Source organism: Crinia signifera, chromosome 8, assembly GCF_055691185.1.
Source record: "Crinia signifera chromosome 8, ASM5569118v1, whole genome shotgun sequence".
Taxonomy (NCBI): domain Eukaryota; kingdom Metazoa; phylum Chordata; class Amphibia; order Anura; family Myobatrachidae; genus Crinia; species Crinia signifera.
Genome location: NC_139224.1, coordinates 121,171,247 through 121,186,968, shown reverse-complemented (window position 1 = coordinate 121,186,968; position 15,722 = coordinate 121,171,247). Strand labels below are relative to the sequence as shown.

The 15,722-nt window shown below is 45.4% G+C and overlaps 1 protein-coding gene and 1 non-coding gene across 2 annotated transcripts in view; one reads left to right on the top strand and one right to left on the bottom strand.

The window, feature by feature from the left end:
- BCAR3 (BCAR3 adaptor protein, NSP family member) overlaps positions 1-13,484 on the bottom strand; it is a 288,114-nt gene extending 274,630 nt beyond the window's left edge. Inside the window, exons 1-2 of the mRNA XM_083157075.1 lie at positions 13,051-13,484; positions 30-145 (exon numbers count right to left, since the gene is read on the bottom strand). The gene's annotated coding sequence lies outside the window, so the exon portion shown is untranslated. The remainder of the gene's footprint in view (positions 1-29; positions 146-13,050) is intronic.
- Positions 13,485-13,493: 9 nt separating this feature from the next.
- TRNAR-UCU (transfer RNA arginine (anticodon UCU)) lies at positions 13,494-13,578 on the top strand. The gene is given in 2 exon segments: positions 13,494-13,530; positions 13,543-13,578. It is a non-coding gene; the product is annotated as a tRNA-Arg (tRNA).
- Positions 13,579-15,722: the final 2,144 nt, after the last annotated feature.

The window sequence follows — 15,722 nt, the reverse complement described above, 5'->3', positions numbered from 1 at the left end:
AAGCTACCTAGCTCACCCTAGTTCCTAACCTGGTCACAGGAGAAGACAGCGGCGTTATGCCGATCAGAGTGTTCTGTGTGCGGCGGACGGCTTGCGGTGACATCACTCGATTCTCCGGCTTTTGCTTGGGACTTGCGCCGTGTAGCTGGAAAGAGAGAGAGAAGAAGGGGTCACATCAGCTGAAGCATCTCCTGTATATCTCCAATGTTATATTAATATAGTTTGCATACTTTACACTATAATACTTCACATCTAGAAGACTACACAGCCAGAAGAAGTAGAACGGAGAAGTGTGTCAGCAGCATAAGGAAGGAAACACACATGTGATAATTAGCAGCTAATTGCAAGGAGCGTCTGCTCCTCCTGATATACAAATACAGCAACTCTGTAAAGCCCCAAAAAGCAATCGAAGAATGTGTAACCCTGGAGCCACACACACTGTATACCACCGGACTGATCATGTAACCCAGGAGCCACACACACTGTATACCACCGGACTGATCATGTAACCCTGGAGCCACACACACTGTATACCACCGGACTGATCATGTAACCCAGGTGCCACACACACTGTATACCACCAGACTGATCATGTAACCCAGGAGCCACACACACTGTATACCACCGGACTGATCATGTAACCCAGGAGCCACACACACTGTATACCACCGGACTGATCATGTAACCCAGGAGCCACACACACACTGTATACCACCGGACTGATCATGTAACCCAGGAGCCACACACACTGTATACCACCGGACTGATCATGTAACCCAGGAGCCACACACACTGTATACCACCGGACTGATCATGTAACCCAGGAGCCACACACACTGTATACCACCGGACTGATCATGTAACCCAGGAGCTACAGTGTGCAACCATCCATGTATGCAAAGTACAGCATCAGCCACAGTACTGTGCAGCAGTCCATGATTTTGTATAACAATCTATATAATAAGTTGAAGAGTGTGTGTGTGTGCATGTGTGCGTGTCTGTCACATTGCAGACACACCGTGGCACTCAGAGCCACCAAATTCAGCAACAAGATACCTCTGGACCCGGTGGTGTGCAGCTCAAAGCCGTTTTGGGGAAATTTCACTCAGAAATTTAAAAAACACCAAGTTTTCATTTGCATTCCTTGATGATCTGGGGAAAAGAATGGCGATCTGGGAAACCATTGACGAAGGAACAATACCTGATTTCGTTGCTGTCATTGGCAGGTATTCAATGCTGTTTGCGAGTGGTGACAGCGAGCAGGGCTTCCTGCTCGCTGTCACCACTCACCCTGACAGCATTCAACACACCCTCCGCATACGCCAATTCCCCCTCGCTCCGTTTTTTGAGCGAGGGAGAATTGGCGGATGCGGCTCCAGAAGCAGCGAGACTCGCGGCTAAAAACTGTGAGTTTTCTGCAGTAGCCGCGGGTCTCGCTGCTTTGGGGAATTCTCGCCGTCCTGTGACGGCGAGGATTTCCCCAGAAGGTTGAATAAAGTGAGCAGCCGGCGCGGGGGTTAAACAGCGAGGATCGCTGGTTTTCTGCAATCCTCGCTGTTTAACCCCCTCGCCGGCCGCTCGCTGCAGCATTGAATACCCCCCATTGAGTATGAATGACACATTCTAACATTATGGTGAAGGCTTTACACGATTATGAATAATTGAGGATATAGATAGACCACACACGCACACATTGTACATGCACTCACACTCACACAGTACACCACATACGCACACAACACACACATATATACCTACATTTTGACTGTCTGTAAATACCCTGTTTGTTGTATCACTGTCTCCTTTGTAAAGCGCAATGGAATATGCTGCGCTATATAAGAAACTGTTAATAAATAAATATATACGTAGCGCACCTCACACACTTACACATTGGACAGATACACACTACAAAACACACATAACACACCACATGCAATACAACACAAACCCATATACACTACAACACACACCCAAAAAAACAGTACAACAAACACACAGAACACACACACTTAAACATTGTGCAGATACAGAAACGCACAGAACACACACACTTAAGCATTGCCAGGATACGCACACTACACACACATATATACGTAGCGCACCTCACAAACTTACACATTTGGCAGATACACACAACACAACACACACACATAACACACCACTCACAGTACAACACACACCCAAAACAGTACAATACAGAGAACACACACACTTAAACATTGCACAGATACACACAGAACACTACACACACATTTATATGTAGCACACCTTACACATTGGGCAGATACACACAACACACACACATATAACGTACCTCTAACACAGGGCTGGGCAACACTGGCCCTCCAGATGTTCGTGAACTACACATCCCAGGATGCTTTGCATTAGTTTTGCTATGTGGCCATGCTGAAACTGATGCAAGGCATGCTGGGATGTGTAGTTCATCGACATCTGGAGGGCCGGTGTTGCCCAGCCCTGCTCTAACAGCACAACACACACCCAAAAAACAGTACAACACACACACTTAAACACTGCACAGATACACAAAGACAAAACACACACATACACATACTGTATATACATAGCACACCTCACACACTTACGCATTGGACAGATACATGCAACACAACACACACTACAACACACAAACAAACAGTACAACACACACAAACACAAAAACATTTTTGCCGTTTATTTAACAGTGTGTACTGGCAAATAAAAACTGTACCTAATGTACCATTTTTTCTTTTTTCCCCATATCCGTCTCTCCAGTCCCCCAGCCTGTCACTGCGCTCCCAGGCTAGTTGCACTGAGAAATCATTGTCCTGGCCAACGCACCCGTTGATCAATACAAAGTGGGTACACTGCACTCACCCTGTCAGTTGGATGTGAAGCGCTGATCTGCCTTAAGGGTTTCCCAGACTCTTTTGGTTCATATATAATGTTTGGTCGATGGCCATGAGCGCTGCATGTATTTGTTTGAATGTTATGAGTGTAAGAAGAAGAAGAAGAAGACTGAGATGAAGATTTGTCACATTAAAGTGTACAATTTACTCAATAAATCGTGAAAAAAATATGTGTACATAGAAGTACAATCAAGAAATGAAAGTAGGATTAAAAAATAAATTCTGATTCAAACTGATAATTATTTGGATGGGGGTGGGTTGTGAAACAAATCTATAGGTGGAGTGGGTATGGATATTGTGGGCATAATTGGTGTTTGGTACACCTACAGGGGGTCCCCAGTTGATGAGAAATTTTCACTACAGTGTCACCGTAGGGGGGATTTCCAATTCCCCTTTACAATCCCGTTGGTCTCTTCTCCTGGAGCCTACGGTCTCCCTCAGTGATTGACTATCATTAAGGGAGACCGTAGGCTCAAGGAGAAGAGACCTACGGGATTGTAAAGGGTCCCTAAAAGACCACACACAAGAAGAGGGGTGTTAATCGCACAGGTTTATTGATATATAATTTTATATGGCCCCTTGTATTTAGGTAAGCTTATAGAACATATACCATTTGCCAAAAGGGTGTGCTACCACTGGACATTAATTAAAGCAGAGCATTGTGGTTTTTTGAAGAGACAAAAAGCAACAGGAGAATGTCTCTGTGTGGTGCACCAGAGAGGAAAAAGAGTAAAATGTAACTTTTAATTGATACTTGGTAAAATTAAGCAAAATAAAAGACACAATACATATACACATACATGGACAATTTGGATAAAAAGGATAATCAAATCCTCACAACGTGGAACCCCCCTGTCCCATGCAAGTTTGATAATAAACTTTTATTATTTATAAATGTGTTTATTTGATCTGTGATTGGACTGGTTTATTAACTTGATACCAGTTTATGTGTTAATACACAGTTATTTCCTGAGGTAGGCGGTAATCCTGGGTGATAATCACCTGGATATTACTGTCAATAGTGGCTCGATTTACATGAAATAAACATTAATCAGAGAGATCGTTTTGGCCACTCAATTGCCTAGATTGCCCAGTGTGTATGACCAAATTGCGGTCTTCACTTGCAATGTGGCGTGAATTATATTAGCCACTTTTTAGCGTTCAATAGGCAGATAACAAGGCTAGCCACGGGTTGCTTCTGATGCGGCAGCCCGATGCTTACACATAGAGCCGTGGATAGACAGTGTAGCGTGCTGCGGCTCGTTCAGCTCACCGGGGGACAAGTAAGCGCTTGTGTGGACGTCACACACAGCGCGTGTCTGCCGGGCAGACTTGTATACGCTAGAGCCGCTACCTATATAATTAAGGAAAAAAGCAGATCAAAATGCATTTCAAATGGGGTGGGGGGAAGCAGGGGGAGAAGCCACGAAGTGTACAGTCGGCGTACGCTTCGCCTAGCAGCTTCGTCAGGACCAACCTGAATGAGCCCCGGAAGCCCTTTAAGTACCTGCCCGTTTAATGAATATTCATGACATGCAAATCGGAGTGTGTCAGTCTCTTAATCCATTGGTTTGTGGAGGTGTCACTCAGAAGTGGGCTGACTGGGAGAAAGTTTGAACGTAGCTGACATAGGATTTATATTTTGAATGTCTAAACTGTGCGTATTTTAGAAGAATCATCGTATCGGAAGTAAACAAATATTATATAGAATCAAGAAATGAGTTTATAAATGACGGAGAATGCCAAAAGATTAATTTATTAGGTAGTCTGTGTTGTATCACTGATGATATTTCATATTTATGGGATTTAATAAACATGCTCATACAGGAGTATTATAATGCTCAATTAATAACATTTAGATGTTGCGAAAGATACGGAGACAATACGTTATAAAGAAACAATTATTGCTAAGGATAGATCATATATTGGTATGTCATTTTAATGTGACACGTGGAAAATTAATATAATAATAGATATACATGAATGTCTAAACTGTGCATATTTTAGAAGAATCATCGTATTGGAAGTAAACAAATATTATATAGAATCAAGAAATGAGTTTATAAGTGACGGAGAATGTTACCAAAAGATTAATTTATTAGGTAGTCTGTGTTGTATCGCTGATGGTATTTCATATTTATGGGATTTAATAAACATGCTCATACAGGAGTATTATAATGCTCAATTAATAACATTTAGATGTTGCGAAAGATGCGGAGACAATACGTTATAAAGAAACAATTAATGCTAAGGATAGATCATATATAGATATGTCATTTTAATGTGACACGTGGAAAATGAATAATAATAGATATACGTAATATGTTGTTCCATAATAGTCTGGGATATGGAAAGTGGGGAATCTGAATATCAGATAAATTCTAAACATGTGTAGGTGAATGAAATGTGATTAGAGAAAGGGGTAATAAGTACTGAGAAATTATGGGTCTGCATAAAAAATATATATAGTGCAGAGTGAAATGAAAGGGATCTAGGTCCCTTCCTCCACCGCATATACTGGGGTACGTGTGATATATTTAGACACACGTCACCCAGGTACCCGGATGGAAGGGAGAGACTGATCCACTGGTGATGGTGGGTGTTCATATATATAAGATTATATGATGATAGCAAAAATTCCGTAATAGGAAGGGCAAAAGATGGGATGACTGACTAGGTCATCAAATAGTGTGACCACGTGTCTGGTGATAGCACAATGAGGGAACAATAAGGTGTGAAAACACAGTGAAAAAGCTATAAACATACACTGCAAAGAGTGAAAAAAAGAGAAAAAAAGGGGGGGGGAGGAAAAAAGGGGGGGGGGGGGGGGGGCAATGAGACAGTGAAATATAAGAGTGATAAATTATTTTACATTCTCCGTCATTTATAAACTCATTTCTTGATTCTATATAATATTTGTTTACTTCCGATATGATGATTCTTCTAAAATACGCACAGTTTAGACATTCAAAATATAAATCCTATGTCAGCTACGTTCAAACTTTCTCCCAGTCAGCCCACTTCTGAGTGACACCTCCACAAACCAATGGATTAAGAGACTGACACACTCCGATTTGCATGTCATGAATATTCATTAAACGGGCAGGTACTTAAAGGGCTTCCGGGGCTCATTCAGGTTGGTCCTGACGAAGCTGCTAGGCGAAGCGTACGCCGACTGTACACTTCGTGGCTTCTCCCCCTGCTTCCCCCCACCCCATTTGAAATGCATTTTGATCTGCTTTTTTCCTTAATTATATAGGTAGCGGCTCTAGCGTATACAAGTCTGCCCGGCAGACACGCGCTGTGTGTGACGTCCACACAAGCGCTTACTTGTCCCCCGGTGAGCTGAACGAGCCGCAGCACGCTACACTGTCTATCCACGGCTCTATGTGTAAGCATCGGGCTGCCGCATCAGTAGCAACCCGTGGCTAGCCTTGTTATCTGCCTATTGAACGCTAAAAAGTGGCTAATATAATTCACGCCACATTGCAAGTGAAGACCGCAATTTGGTCATACACACTGGGCAATCTAGGCAATTGAGTGGCCAAAACGATCTCTCTGATTAATGTTTATTTCATGTAAATCGAGCCACTATTGACAGTAATATCCAGGTGATTATCACCCAGGATTACCGCCTACCTCAGGAAATAACTGTGTATTAACACATAAACTGGTATCAAGTTAATAAACCAGTCCAATCACAGATCAAATAAACACATTTATAAATAATAAAAGTTTATTATCAAACTTGCATGGGACAGGGGGGTTCCACGTTGTGAGGATTTGATTATCCTTTTTATCCAAATTGTCCATGTATGTGTATGTGTATATGTATTGTGTCTTTTATTTTGCTTAATTTTACCAAGTATCAATTAAAAGTTACATTTTACTCTTTTTCCTCTCTGGTGCACCACACAGAGACATTCTCCTGTTGCTTTTTGTCTCTTCAAAAAACCACAATGCTCGGTCCCTAAAAGACCACCTGGACCCCAATTGGGAATCCCCCTATGGTGACACTGATCGTGACACTGCAGTGAAAATCCCATCAATTGAGGACCCCCTGTAGGTGTACTAAACACCAATTATGCCCACAATATCCATTCCCCCTACCTATAGATTTGTTTCGCAACCCACCCCATCCAAACAATTATCAGTTTGAATCAGAACTTATTTTTTAATCCTACTTTCATTTCTTGATTGTACTTCTATGTACACATATATTTTTTTTCACGATTTATTTAGTTAATTGTACACTTTAACATGGCAAATCTTTATCCAAACCTTATCAATGCACCCATTGATGATTGCGATGGCTGGATCTGTGGATTAGCCCGGCGGGTGTAGGGAAGAATTTGGCCCATTGCACCCGTTCCCAGTGGTGCATTTCAGTGGTGCGGGTAGTGTGCGTCGCGTCATAACGTCATGTGGCCAGGCCCGTGGACCTGCTCCCAAACTCAGGGGCTGCCCCACTGTTTGGTAGAGACGCCCAGTGCTTTACAGATCTACAGACCTCAGAGACTGCTGCAGGTTCGGTGAGGGGAGTGGCAGTGGCAGGGAGCGGTGAATTTTTCATTAATTATGGCGCTGTAAGTAACGCCCACCCCAGTCTCCATGCACTCAGCGCCTGTAATTATACACCCTAGAAACTGTACCATTGAAAGTATAGAAATGGAGATGTGGTCACGTCCCTTTCTGATTTTGTACCGATTTCTGACCCTCAGATGTTGCAGGGTATCTCATAGGTGCTAAATCTCAGGAGTGGATGTGGAATTCATCAACACATACAAGTTATCAACTCAGGAGCGTTGTGTTTCAAACAACAACACCACACCTGATTTCATTGCCGTCATTGAGTATCAATGCAAACACATTCTAACATTATGGTGGAATCTTTAACAAATTACAATATTAGGTCTTTGGCACAGCATACTGTAAGATGACATTTTTCAGCAATTTTGGAAATAAAAAAAACCCAAGGTTTTCCCGGGCAACACCGGGCGGGTCAGCTAGTTAAGAATAACTTCCTGTCTGCAATATATTGCTCTCACTTATACCATTTCTCACAAGACTTTCCCTATTTGTCTCCACTCTGCATGCCCTGGAGGGAAGCATGTGATCCGCTACTCCAGGCATGTCCAAAACCCACCAGAGCTCCTGTTAAGGTGCCCATACACGGTCCGATGCGGCGGGTCCGTTCTGTACTATGCGATTCACGCTCCCGCGGCATCTCATCGTACAGTACAAAAAGTATGTGCTGCACATACTTTTTGTACATGCTCTTCATCGCATTGCATGCACAACGCATGCGATGCGTGCTATTTAAGCACAAAACGGACGCCCGCATCAGAGCGTGTATGGGCACCTTTAATCATTAACAATCCCAGTGCAAAGATCCTACTTGTGGGCTCGTGTATTTTTCTGAAAAGGAAAGTTACAGGAAGGTGCATACACATCCGGGGTTGGGATCATTTGGTCTACAGCAGGGGTGGGGAACCTTTTTTGTGCCAAGGGCCGTTTGTATGGGGAAAAAATCCTTCGGCGGCCATATGTAAAGATTTCTCTTACAAATTGTCCTGCTGCAGCCATCTCATGCTCCAGCGGCTGCCGCTGACTAGGACTGACAGTCTCCGGCTGCTGTTGATTAAGAGGAATCTCGCAAGAACTACCGACCTCTCGCAAGAATTCCCCTGTACTTGACTCCCGTCAAAGCCGCCAGGTGGGTGATCGGGCCACTCAGACAGGCTACGGGGGCCGCATACGGCCCCCGGGCTTGAGGTTCCCCACCCTTGGTCTACAGCATAATGGTCGACAGTCATTAGGTCGACATGGGAAAAGGTCGACATGGTTCTAGGTCGAAAGGTCAGTAGTTCGACAGTGTCTAGGTCGACATGGGGTTTTTCATTGTTTTTTTTTACCCAAATGTCAACACAGTCGACATAGACACTGTTTAACGTGCACCGCATCCACTCGCTGAGCTCGCCATGCTTCAGGCACTGTGAAAAAACCCATGTCGACCTAGACACTGTTGAACTAATGACCTGTCGAACTAATTACCTTTCGACCTAGAACCATGTTGACCTAATGACCGCATCCCACACACCCGGGGGTGGATAGCAGGAGGCTATGGAAAGCCGTCCCCCATTACTCATCTGCTGGTAATACCAGCAGATGAGCAGCAGCCATCAGCAACGATGCGGGAGAGAGCATCAGCGCTTATTGTCGGGCTGTACACACTGAGCAGCTTTGGAGCTGGAAGCAGCTCATACAGCAAAATTGAGATGCTTTCAGCTCAAAATCCCCCAATGTGTATGGGCCTTATTATGCAGCTAAATTCAAAGTATGTTATCAGTCCATCGCCATCAGAGCCAGATTAAGGTCTAAATGGGCCTGGAGCTGAAAATGATCAATGGCCTATTATGTGCAATAATAGGGGTTATGGCCAGCACCTAATAATGTGGGTGGCGTGACCAGTGTTCTGTTTAGATGGTTTGATCATGGGTGTGTCTGTATTTGTTTAAATACTTTCAACTAATTATATATGTCTAGAAAAGGCAGGGGGCTGGCATAAGAAAAATGCAGGGAGATATAATGGCGGGTGCACTCCAAAAGGTGCACCCGCAGGACGTCAATGTCCTAAGATACTTGTGGGGTGAGGCGGCACTGCAGTCATAAAAAAAATACTGAAAGCCAAAACTTGGTAGACAACATTTCAGCACCTTTTATGTGGTCACCTAAGTTTACCACACCATATACCCCTTATACAAATCATGCAACACAATAGTAACCCCCTTATACTGTACTTGCCTCTATTACATTATGCCACATGGAATGAGCCAAAATTCACACGGAGTGAGACAAAATTCACACTATTGCACACAGATTGAGTCACAATTCACGTTATGCCACACAGATTAAGGCAAAATTCACATTGTGCCACATGGATTGAGCCAAAATACACACTACACCAGGCATATCCAAACAGTGGCCCTCCAGCTGTTGTGAAACTACACATCCCAGCATGCCTTGAAATAGTTTTAGCATTCCCTAATAGCAAAACTGGGGCAATACATAATGGGACTTGTAGTTTCACAACAGCTGGAGGGCCATAGTTTGGACATGCCTGCACTATACCAAACAGATTGAGCAATAATGCACAATATGCTTCATAAATAGGGGCATTGGCGCGCATTAAAAATTTACACCATAATGCCCATTACATGTTAAGACACACACCATAATCTCCATTGCATATTATGCCAAACACAATAATGCCTATTAAAATTGATGCTACATAAGTGTTGCTTACCTACATGTTCATTGCAAGGGTTCCATGTTCATTGCCAGGGGTTCCATGCTCGTTGCCATGTGGGATTACATGCTCATTGCCAAGGGGGAACACATGCTCGTGGTAACTGGGGGACAGCCGCCGCCGGGCAGAAATGACAGCCATTGACAGCCGGGCAGAGAGCAGGGGGCTGCCCGGCTGTATTCAGAGCACTGCTATTTGAAATAATACCCCTTTCACACCAGAAAATGCAGGGATTTACCCAGGAATATGGTCCCAGGATCATGCAGGGACATTCCCGGACTGGCCCCTTTTACACCAGCCTAGTCCCTGCATTTTCTGGTGTGAGGGGGAGAGAAAACCACCCCCGCCCCCCTTTAAACAACCAGATATATCTTCGGAACCAACTGACCCATTTACATGTAGGCTTCTAATGATTTTGGTCCCGTGAAACTGGGCCGTTTGGTTCCAGAGAAATCTGTCCTCAAACAATATGAACAGCCATGAAATTACATTTCAGAACTGAAAAAAATTGGTTTACCCGCAAGGTACTCTTTACTTAGAAGGGCGCCCACGATCTCCATCGCGGCCGTCGTGGGTAAAAAAATCGCGGTGATCGCGGGCATCGCGGGCAGTACATTAACGGCCACGACGCGATGCCCGCGATCACCGCGATTTCCCATAGGGTTCAATGTTAAATTTAGTGCTGCCCGCGATTTTACATTCAATGCTTCAATGGCCGCGATTTGGCCATAGGAATCAATGTTAAATGGGCTAGAGCCCAAATAGGCACAATTAACACTGAAATGTCCCCCCAAATTTGTAACGCCACCCCACAATCCACGCCAACCCGAAGCGTGGCGAGCGCAGCGAGCCCGCGAGGGGCGGCGGTACGCGTCCTCCGACCTTTTCATGCCCTACTATCCACGTCGGCGTGGAGTTGAGAATAGAATAGTGTGGCGAGCGCAGCGAGCCACCGAGCCCGAAGCGTGGCGAGCGCACGCGGATACCTTCACAGGTAAACGCGTCCCTTCGCGGGCTTCACAGGTGTCCACGTCGCCACGGACACCTGTGAAGCCCGTGAGGGGACGCGTATAACTGTGAAGGTATCCGTGTCCGCTCGCCACGCTTCGGGCCTCGGTGGCTCGCTGCGCTCGCCACACTATTCTATTCTCAACTCCACGCCGACGTGGATAGTAGGGCATGAAAAGGTCGGAGGACGCGTACCGCCGCCCCTCGCGGGCTCGCTGCGCTCGCCACGCTTCGGGTTGGCGTGGATCGTGGGGTGGCGTTACAAATTTGGGGGACATTTAAGTGTTCATTGTGCCTATTTGGGCTCTGTAGCCCATTTAACATTGATTCCTATGGCCAAATCGCGGCCATTGAAGCATTGAATGTAAAATCGCGGCCAGCACTAAATTTAACATTGAACCCTATGGGAAATCGCGGTGATCGCGGGCATCGCGTCGCGGCCGTTAATGTACTGCCCGCGATCACCGCGATGGGCGCCCTTCTAAGTAAAGAGTACCACCCGCAATATTTCTAGAACCAATAAACCCATATGGACCAGGTATCAGATTGAAGGCCCAGCGATTTGAGCTTGACTGAGATCAACCGCGAGCTTCTGTGATGCCGGAGGGGGAACTGGCAGCCGTTGGAACTGGGTGGATTAGCGGGTCCCATGTTATCCTATGGGGAAAACGTTCCAGGTTTGCCTGGCAATATCTCTGGTTCCCGGGGGGCTAGCGACGCGGGGCTGGGCTCGTTGGAAAGCCCTGGCCCTCAGCTACAAAATGGGCCTATTTGAAGAGTGGGCCTGGAGCTGTAGCTCCATCAGGCCCATTGTTAATCCGGCCCTGCACCATTATCCATTGGCTTTGTATCCCTAACACATTATCATGTGTACAACATCATGGAAGAGTGAAACAATAGATTGAGATAATGGAGGGAGATGTATTATAGCGGGACAATGACAAGATGTATTAACATCTTTTCCAACGGAACAGGGAAGCAAAAACTCCCCCTCCAGCGATGCTTCCAGCGCATCAGCTGTCTGTGCCTGCCCGGCCAGCTATACTGCTCATGCGTGAGTTCTCGCTACTCACTTCGGATCTCCTGCGCAGCCGGCAGTCACCACAGCCTGGGACAGCGCTGTCCCGGGTGCGGAAATAGGACACTCGATAGCTGCAGGTGTCGGAACAGTCAAAGCTGCTGATCGTTCATACTTTGCCCTGCTTATCGGCGTGCTATCTTTTAGATAGCAGTTCCAATATGGACAGAGGTGCATAGCACCCTTGTCATTTAATGGTCAGTATGCAATGCCTTTTTGCGAGCTGTGACAGCGAGTGCCCGCTGTCACAGCTCGCAGATTAGTATTCAACTGACCACCCTTCACACGCCATTTCCACCTCGTTGGGTTTTTACAGCGAAGCGGAAACAAAACAGTGAGGCTCACGGTTAAATGCAGCAGGCTCCCTGCATTAGTTGCGAGCGTCGCCATTTGGGGGAATACTCGCCGTCCTCTGACCCGCGAGGATTCCCCTAGAACGTCGAATAGGGTGAGAGGCCGGCACGGGGGTTGCTTGTTTTCGGCGATCCTTGCCATTTAACCCCTTTGCCGGCTGCATTGAATACGGCCCAATGAACGCTGGCCCCACCATAAATGGGTGAGAAGTGTCATGAGATGCCACTTCTCCCCCATATCAACAGTACATTTATCTTCCCTAATGTGATTTTATTGCTACCAAAATGAACAAGCCAAAAAACATAGGAGAAACCAGCTATAGATGGATAGCGAATAAAGGACTGCCATTATGAATTTAAATTATAATCCCTAAATAAATTAAAATGAAAACTTACATCCAAACAGCAGCATCAGAAGTGTCACGCGCGAGGAAGCCGTCAGACAAAACCAAAGTACACAACCGTAGTGACCGCACGTCCTCTAGAGGCGGCTTACAGTAATAACACCGTCACTGTGCGTCACTAGAGAGCTATTAGCCGGAGAGGTCTGGAGTAAGAAGACATTTTTTTGAAGACCAAGTGCATTGGTGGCGGGCGCGCAGATGGGCAATTGATGGCTCAGGACTCGGAGGGGCGCTGCGCTCTTCTTTGTTGCGAAAATCTCTCTTCTCATTTGGGTTCCCTTCCCTGTAGCCTCCCTTTTATGGACCCGTGTGTATAATGCCCCGCCACAGGGGCGCCGTACTGGCCGCGGAGAGAACTCAGCTACCCTTATAGCCGTGTGCCCCCGTGACGTCAGGGCGTAGTGATTTAGGCTGAGTGCGGCGGGTCCAACAGGTGGCTCCGTGGCGCAATGGATAGCGCATTGGACTTCTAGCGGGGGAAGCGATTCAAAGGTTCCGGGTTCGAGTCCCGGCGGAGTCGGTGTCATTTTACATTATCGGAGCTTATTTGGACATTTTTATAGACCTGTTAAATAACGGGTGCTACTGTGTACGCTGAGCGAGAGTCGCACAGCGACGTAACATGCGACGTCACATACAGTGACGCACAGATGGCAGACAGCGGTCACACACTGCTCAGCAGGGTGGAAATCTTCGTAAATAATAAATCGCTTACATATGCCGCGTCCTCCCTGGTCAGCTATGATAGTGTGATGGTGTAGCAGCAGTGCAGGCTGTACCAGCAGGGAATCTGAGCATAAGAGCACACACTAGTACCCTCATCCTAAATATTTCGCTTTCTATGGTACTACAATCAGACCTCTATAGCAGCATTCCAATGTTTGCCATCATTAGGTTAACATTTGATGGTGTGGTGTTCCAATAGACCCAGCCCTAGGGAGCAATACTACAGTGTTTCTGCGCATGCATGGTCATGCTGAAAATGTTTACACATGCACAGAATATTTTTTTTTTCTATCAAATTTTGGTCAGGTACCATCACATTGAAAGATTTCCTGGTGGATGAACAACCATCCCTAACACACGCTGATAATGGCAATATATGGGTAGATTCAAGTAACGTTGAATCCATTCTGAAATTAATTTGTCAAAATGTCTCCAACATGCCCTATTCAATGCAGCAGTCATATCAGACTTTCGGATTTGGCTGCTGCTCACCCGGCCAGGACCCTTGTGAGTGACAGAGGCAGCGGGATGACAACCTCTTAGCCAATTGAGCTGCTGCTGCTCACCCAGCCCGGCAGCAGGACAGTTGAGTGACGCAGAACCATGAGGATGGCATGGGGTGAGCTGCAGCTGCTCACCCTGCGCCGTCCTCCCTTCATCAGTAGGATTCTTTTTAAAGTCGAATTGAGATTGCCAGAACAAGAACAAAACCTGCCGGATTTGGCCATGTCTCTGACAAAAGAAGGAGGATTGGCGGCTATTCCGACAATTCATAGCGTTTTGACCCATCTGAGAAAAACAGCCATTATTGAATAGGTCAGAACCAATGTTCCCTCTAATTTTACGAAGGTTGCGTGCGGCAAAAGATTTTGGCTGTGCAACTTTGGAAGGAAATTTTAATTTTTGTGCGTCAATTATATATACCTGAAAAATGACGTTCAGCATTTGTGTTAACTTTACTTAAAAATGATATTAAACATTCAAAACACAGCACACAATGTAGTTATTGGGTGAAACACACATTAATTGAGTCCACAACTGTAAAAAGGGACCACTGCTGCTTTGTGATGTCTGTGCGCACGATTGTCGAGTTGTGTACGCGCGCACAGCTTAGAGGGAACACTGGTCAGAACCCCTCGGACCTATTCAAGTCAGAAACTGACATCTTTCTGACAAGACAGAAATTGAATGTACCCCAGTCTATGCATTATTACTGCAGTTTAAGCATTGCACAGGGGGTCTGGGCTGCTCTGTGGTGAGGCCCTGTGGTTAATTGCAGATCCAGGAATTACTTATTCATAGGACAAATAAGAATATTATTCAATGCCTAGGCTACATGACATTAGTGATCTATAGAATGATGGTGTGTAAAATATTTATTATTACACAAAACACATTACATTTTTTGGAGCTCATTCTTTTAAGCATTAGGATTGTGACAACGTGTGTGTGTGTGTGTGTTTGGGATGGGGGGGGGAATACACATATTTGTAATATACGGTGCACCCCTGTAATATGGCTACAGTATACATTTTTGAGTGAGGATGTGTAGTGCACAACACTGGTCGCTGAGACAAGGGGTCCCATGCTGCCCACCCAGCATTTGACATTGACCATTCGGGAATAAGTGCTGACAAGTCATTTTTACATTTAGTTCATATAGTAAAACTCATGACAGCTACCATTCACTAATGTATGCTAATACCTTGAAAAAGAGCAGCATAGGGGAGATAGTATTGATATCCTGACCGTTCCTGTTGATTATTTTAAACCTAATCTACATCTGTTTTAGTCTAAGGAACCATCTCTCTCCCCCCCCCCCCCCCCCCAATCCAACCCTAATACTCTGTATGTCACTGCTGGCATTCTCACCACAAATTCTGCAGTGGATTGGTTATTGCTTTAATTGGTCCGTGACCTTGTGTTAATAAATATTCC